This window comes from Chrysochloris asiatica, unplaced genomic scaffold, assembly GCF_000296735.1.
Source record: "Chrysochloris asiatica unplaced genomic scaffold, ChrAsi1.0 scaffold00106, whole genome shotgun sequence".
Lineage (NCBI taxonomy): Eukaryota > Metazoa > Chordata > Mammalia > Afrosoricida > Chrysochloridae > Chrysochloris > Chrysochloris asiatica.
In genome coordinates, this window is record NW_006408624.1 from 3,427,512 (window position 1) to 3,434,497 (window position 6,986).

The following is a 6,986-nucleotide window of genomic DNA, read 5'->3' on the forward strand; positions in this document are numbered from 1 at the left end:
GTAAATCTTTATGGGAGTAGAAAGCCTCATCTTTCTCCCGCAGAGCGGCTGGTAGTTTCAAACCGCTGACCTTAAGGTTCGCAGCCCGATTCGTAACCACTACGCTATCAGTCTTTAGAAGTTTCTAAAATACCTAAATGTGAAATCAAAAAACTTGTGAGGTTAGCAGGAATGCTTGTATTTTTTTGTCACTAACATGGAAATCTAAAGGTAGACTTTCTGAATACAACAATGTTCAGCATTGTACAAACTTCTTTTTTCAACCTTTAAAAATATGTAGTATGAAGACATACATAAGAGATATAGTTGTTGTTAAGTGCTGTTGAGTTGGTTCCGACTCCTCGTGATCCTGTATAGAGTTTCCAAGGAGCGGATGGTGGCTTTGCACTGCTGACTTTGTGATTCAAACAGATCTTGCGGTCCAGTGCTTATCCTACAGTGCCCCTCAGACTCCTTAGTAGTCACGTAATTAAACCAGTTTAAGAAATAAACTGAGCTACCTTTCTAAATTGCTCAAAATTGCCTTGCTCTGACTTAATAGCAAAGATGGGTATCTTTCAATGCCATCTGCATTTTTTCTTTTGTGATTTCCTTAACCTACTTTATGAGCATTTATTACCATGTGACCATGTAGTTATATATAGTTACTTGTTTGTATGCCTCAACACCCACCATGAATGAGGTCAGAGACTTTCTCCTTTTATCAGTGTTGTAGGCCTTCTTCCTGGCATAAAGTAGATAATCAGTGAGTAGTTGTTTAATAAACTAACCTTTTTAGCCCATTTAAGCAGTTGCAAATTTTGCCTCTTTTATTGATTTGAAATTTTTACATAGTGTCTAGAATCTAGAGTTTATTCTTTAGTTATATGTATTACAAATATATCTCCTGCAAATGTGTGTACTTGTTTTGGTTTTCTAAGGCATGTGGACAGACTTATGGGTCTCTACTTGGTATGATTTATACTAACAGTATCTGGCTTGAAATTCTCCCTCCTCTGGATTCATAGTTTCACCTGTATTTTTTTGTGTGTGAAAGTTTGAAAGCTTTTCACATTTAATATTTATTTTTTATTTCACATTTAATACTTTATTTTTTAGTTTGTGGTATAAGAGAGATCTGATTTTCTTTTCCCCATATTACTAGCTTTAGTATTCAGCATTTTGACTTTGAAGTCATTACCTATTTTGGGGTTATACTTGAGTCCTGGAGTGGTGCTGTGGGTTAAGGCACCAGACTGCAAAGCTGTTTGAACTGCAGGGTTGCCAGTTCAAGCTCACCAGCTGCTCCTTGGAAACCCTATACAGGTTCGCTATGGGTCGGAATCGACTTGGCGGCACTTAACAACAGCAACAATACTCAAGAAAACCAAACATGTTGCTGTTAAGTTACTGAGTCGTGTTTCCATGTGTTATAGAGTAGAACTGCTCCATAGGGTTTCCTTAGCTATAATCTTTATGAAAGCAGATCTGTCACGGTGCCACATACTGGGTTCAAATTGGTAGCCAAATACAAACCATTTGTATCACTGTTGGATTTATTACTTTTCTCCCAGAGCTTAACTCTATAGTAACTTTATGCATGAGAATTTTTTTTTTTTTTTTTAAATTAGTGTATTCTAAAACCAAATTTCCAGAAAATAGCAAGATGCTAAGTCAGGTTGACATGAGTCAAATAGCTGAACTGAATCTTTTAAAGGGAAAACTATTTAAAAGGCTAACTTAAACAGAGCACTATTAGTAATTAAGATTTGTAGTTAATAGTTTCTACAATAGTTTATTTTCCTGACTAAACTTATGAACATAGAACTGATTGTAGTGAACTGTTATGCCAGTGCTTTGGCAGTAAGATGTATTTTATGAGAAACTATGCCAGGAATAGCTAAGTGGCCTTGGTACTTGAAGTTTTTGTGAAAGTTGGACGATTACTGTTTCCAGTGATGTATCTAAATTGCTGTTTCCAAGCAGCTGCAAAGTTATTTTCTATGGATTCTCCAGTATTAGCAAACTGAGCTGCAATTTCTTGTTGTTGTTAATTTTTTTTTAACTTTTTATTGTGAATTGAGTGAAGGTTATCATTAGTTTTACGTTTAAACCAATCAGACACTTTATTGCATCTCATTGATTGCAGTTCCCTCATTGTAACATCAAGTATCCTACGACCTCTCTGCCTTTCTAGTTTCCTTTCTTCTTCTAACCCTCTGAATTTTGATGTCAAACGCTTGACTTTTCTATGATGTCAGCACCTCACTATTATTATTCACACACACACACCCCCACCTGTCCCCATATACCTATTTATTGCTTGACTGAAATTTGAGCCATGAGGGTGAGTTCAGTTCTGGAGTTGAAAGTTGACCAAGAACCATAGTCTTGGGGTCCCACTTCTCGCTTTCATTTAATTCCATTACTTTTTATTCCTCAGAAATATCCCACTTCTCGCTTTCATTTAATTCCATTACTTTTTATTCCTCAGAAATATTTTATTACTCTGCATATTGGTCATTGGTTTAACCCAAGCTGTCTTACTTCTTTGTGTGAGCTAAAATTGTCTGTTGTCTCCAGGACACAGTGGTGGTGGTGTATTTGTATTTAACTGATGCATGTATACTGATGTGTTCTTAGGTTCCTACCAACTGTCTCCTGTGGGTGTAGTTAGAGAATGGAAGCACATGCACTGTTCTGTGTTTGTGCACGAAACAGGTTAGGGTGGGTTTGGCTGGTGTTGATGCTGATGATATTGATCAGGTGGTATAGGAATTGGGATTGGCTCTTGTCCAGTGGGTAGAGCTGTAGAGGGGGTCGCTTTTGGCTGGGCTGTATGAGCATGGTTGCTGTCTCCTGTCATTTGGGAAAGAGGAAAATCTCCCTCCACCACCACCACCACCACACACACACACCAGAAAACAAAGCAGTAAACAAGCACCCAGTAATGAAAAGAGAAATAATAAAAGGAGAAAATTTATTAACAGGCGGCAACCAGAAAAACAAAAAAGAAAACTAAACAGAAAAATGGACCTTTAGAAGAGAAAAATGAGAAAATAAAAGGAAGAAATTGAAAACAAACAAAAACATAGAAAAGCTCATGAGGTGGATGTGGGAGGGATGTGATGGTGGAGTTCGTGGCCCTAGATGGAGTTCCTGTAGGCATAGGTGTTACCTATGTTCAGGTTATTCAACTTGGAAGTAGTTCATGGAGGCCCTTGATGTTCAGTGTCTGTTAGTGTGACATTGGTACTGCTTCGGTCCCTCTTGGTTATGAGGTCACCAATGAGTTACCATGAGTCCTTTTCAACAAATGCTCAAAAAATCCAGTCTGTGCTCATTTTAGCAGGAGTGAGGCTTTCTTTATTCGATTTTGCAAAATTGGGCCTCAAATCCAGAGGACACAGGCAGAGATGTGCCTCATGCATTGCACGTTTGCAAAGAATTTATCCTTTAATCTGAGAAAGTCCCTCCCTCGTTCCCCATTGAGTACTGTGGGGCTAACAATCTTTTTCCAGGATGGATAAGCCTTTTGCCTTGATGATTGTATTCTTCAAGTTCCTAGTAGAATGAGTTTCTTCCTCCTCCCCCAATTCATCCTCTTCACAAACTCCAGGGACTGGAGACCACTGTTGATATTTGAATCAACAATCTGTGTCTGGTCTAGCAGTCTCTTGGACCCTTTATTCCTGAAGATGGACCATCTTTTGAGAATTTATTTTTCACATTAGGACCACAGGGTAGCTGGGGACAGGGTGGCTGGCTATCAGGGTTTCTGCTAGACTAATGCTGGTCTGGTGGCTCTGTAGGTTCTGTAGCTCTGTAGCTGAGCCTTCCTGAATCCAGGCACCAAAGTGGTACTGCTGGCCCCTGCCTCACAAAGCCCTAAAAGTCACCTACAAGACCCTATCCATTCACCCACTTCTGTGACCTGATCTACCAGCTGCTCCCTTTGAACCTTTGGCTTTGCAGCCACTCTTTTTTTTTCCTCAGTTCCTCAGACAAGACAAGACACAGGCATACGTCCTTCTCAGAGTCTTTGCACTTTAGCTGTTTCCCTGCTTAGGCCCTTCTGTGCTTAAACACATGCACAGCATGCTCATTCTCTTCAAGTCTTTGCTCACATGTTTGGGGAGAAAACCCTTCTCTGTCTGCTTATATAAAATTGGCCCATCTATCCACCCCCTAGAATGGAAAGCCAGAAAGGAAAGGTCTTTTCAGTTGGTGGATGGATCTCCCTCCAGTGCCTCAAATGCTACCTGCCATGTAGTAGGTGTTAAGGAGCTCTGGTAGCATAGTGGTTATGAATCAGGCTGCAAACCTTAAGGGTAGCAGTTCGAAACTACTAGCTGTTCCACGGGAGAAAGATGAAGCTTTCTGCTCCCGTAAAGATTTACAGCCTCGGAAACCCTGTACAGGGTCGCTATGAGTTGGAACCGACTCCACAGCACATAACCACCACCATCATGTAGTAGTAGGTGTTAAGTGTGCAATTAGTAATATATAAAAGGGCACGTTATATTGTTGGCAATGTTGATGTCCTTGGTAATACTTTGGCATCTCTCCCAAGGAGGGTTTAGGAAACAAGAGACTGAAAAGAATACTCAACAGATAAGAAAGGCAAGACAGGCTGTGCAGGATGGTGGTGGTGGGAATAAAACTTGTGGCAACAGGACTTTCAGTGTCTCCTTTCAGTCCAGAATAATGATGGCCTATCATAACAATGAAAAATGGAAAGAAAACCTGTTGGAACGAAACAATTTTGCCAGTATCTGAGAAGAGGTTAATTAGTAGGAAAGTAACGTGTTGGGCTAGGAAAATGGACGAGATGTTCCTGGATAGAGGTGTCCTCTAAGACCAGTTCTCAGTTTTATAGCAGTCATTGGGATTTCAGCTGGATGGCAGCCCCTGGTCCTCTGGAGTTAAGAGACCTTGGAAATGAGTTTTGGCTGAGATAAATTTAGAGGTATTGTAAGAATAAACAAAGGGTATATACAAAAGTATTTTGAAATAATAATGAGTTATTGAAAGTCCTATATTTTTTTCTATGTATCAACAAAGTAGATAGCTTAGTCAACAACATTCTCAGTAATTTGAGAATCTCACTGACTACTAATTTCATCTGATGAAGAAACAGTCTAATGCTGTTAGTATTTTTATGAGTAAGATTTGTTGGCTCTTCATAATTTTGATTATTTTTAGTATAGGTCAAGAGTTTGTTGCATAGGTATTCCGTTTACTTAACAAAAACCTGTCTGTTACATATACTAGAGTTAGTTCACAGCCCAGTAGGGAAATTTGACATATAAACAGATACAAAGATTGGTTTAAGGTGAGATGTGCTCATCTAGCACAAAGAAGCAATACCTAACCTATTGTGAGAGAACTAGGGAGAACACCCTTAAAGGAGTAGATAGAAGTGTGGTGAGAAGGGAAGAGATATTATTCTAGGTGGGGGGTTCTGTATGTACAAAGGCTTCAGAGACTGTAACTTAAAGGAAATAAATTCCTTTCCTTCCTGTTTAATGTTGTTATGGGCTGTGGAGTCGATTCCGACTCATAGCAACCCTGTACAGGGTTTCTGAGGCTGTAAATCTTTGAGGGAGCAGAAAACCTCATCTTTCTCCTGCAGAAAGACAATGGTTAAACTATGTGCAAGCCATGGGTTTCAGAGATAGTTAAGGTGGGTAACCCACACTTGAGAACACCCAGTGAGGTCACCCAGATCTCCAAGGTGGAAAGTGAATCAGCATCAGAGATTGACTTAGGAGAATCAGGAAGACAGTATTTTGAAATGAAAATGGCCTGCTACAGATTGGATCAATGACGTTGAAATAAAAAATTTACCATGTATCTGTAAAATAGGTAGTCCTGATACGCCCCAGATGAGATGCGTGAATGACATGGAGATTTGTTGACCTTCACACATCAACAACTCAGTGTACTATATATTATGTATACCTCTAAATTAAAAACCACTGCCATCAAGTCAATTCCGGTTTATAATGAACCTTGTATAGGGTTTCTGAGGATTAAATCTTTATGGGAGCAGAAAGCCTCATCTTTATCCCATGGAGTGGCTGGTGGACTTGAATTACCAACCTTGAGGTTAGCAGTCCAGTGTTCATCCTACAGCGCCACTAGGGTTTCTTATTATGTATGTTGTTGTTGTTAGTGTCAACAAGTTAGTTCTGATCCATAGCGACCCTGTATAGGGTTCCGAGAAGCAACTAGTAGGCTTTAACTCGGCAGTTCAAACGGCTTTGCAGTGCCACACCAGGACTACTATTATTGTGTATGTTGTTGTTGTTGTGAAGTGCCATCAAGTCGGTTCCGACCCACAGTGACCCTGTATAGGGTTTCCGAAGAGCAGCTTGGTGAGTGTGAACTGCCAACCTTTCAGTTCAAATGGCTTTGCAGTCTGGTGCATTAACTCACAGCGCCACACCAGGACTTACTGTGTATGTGTATACTTAGTAGTAATTGTTAGGTGCTGTCCAGTCATTTTGAACTCATTGACTCTGTGCACAACAGAATGAACCACTGAAACCACCCTGTGTCATCCTCACAATTGTTACATTTGAGTCCATTATTGCTGCCTCACTCAGGTCATCTCGTTGGGGGTGGGGTGGGGGGGGGTCTTCCATTTTTGTTGCCCCATACTTTACCAAGCATGATGTCCTTCTCCAGGGACTGATCCCTCCTGACAACATGTCCAAAGTATGAGATACAAAGTTTCACCATTCTTCTTTCAAGACACATTTATTTGTTCTTCTGGCAGTCCATTGTGCTTTAAATATTCTTCTCCAACAAGTTAATTCAAATGCATCAATTTTTTATGGCCTTTCTTATTTATTGTCCAAATTTCACATACATAACAGATGATGGAAAATACCATGGTTTGGGTCAGGCTTACCTTAGTCCTCATAGCGACATTTTTAAAGAGATCCCTTTTACAGCAGATTTGCCTAACGCAGTACATCCTTTGATTTCTTGACTGCTGC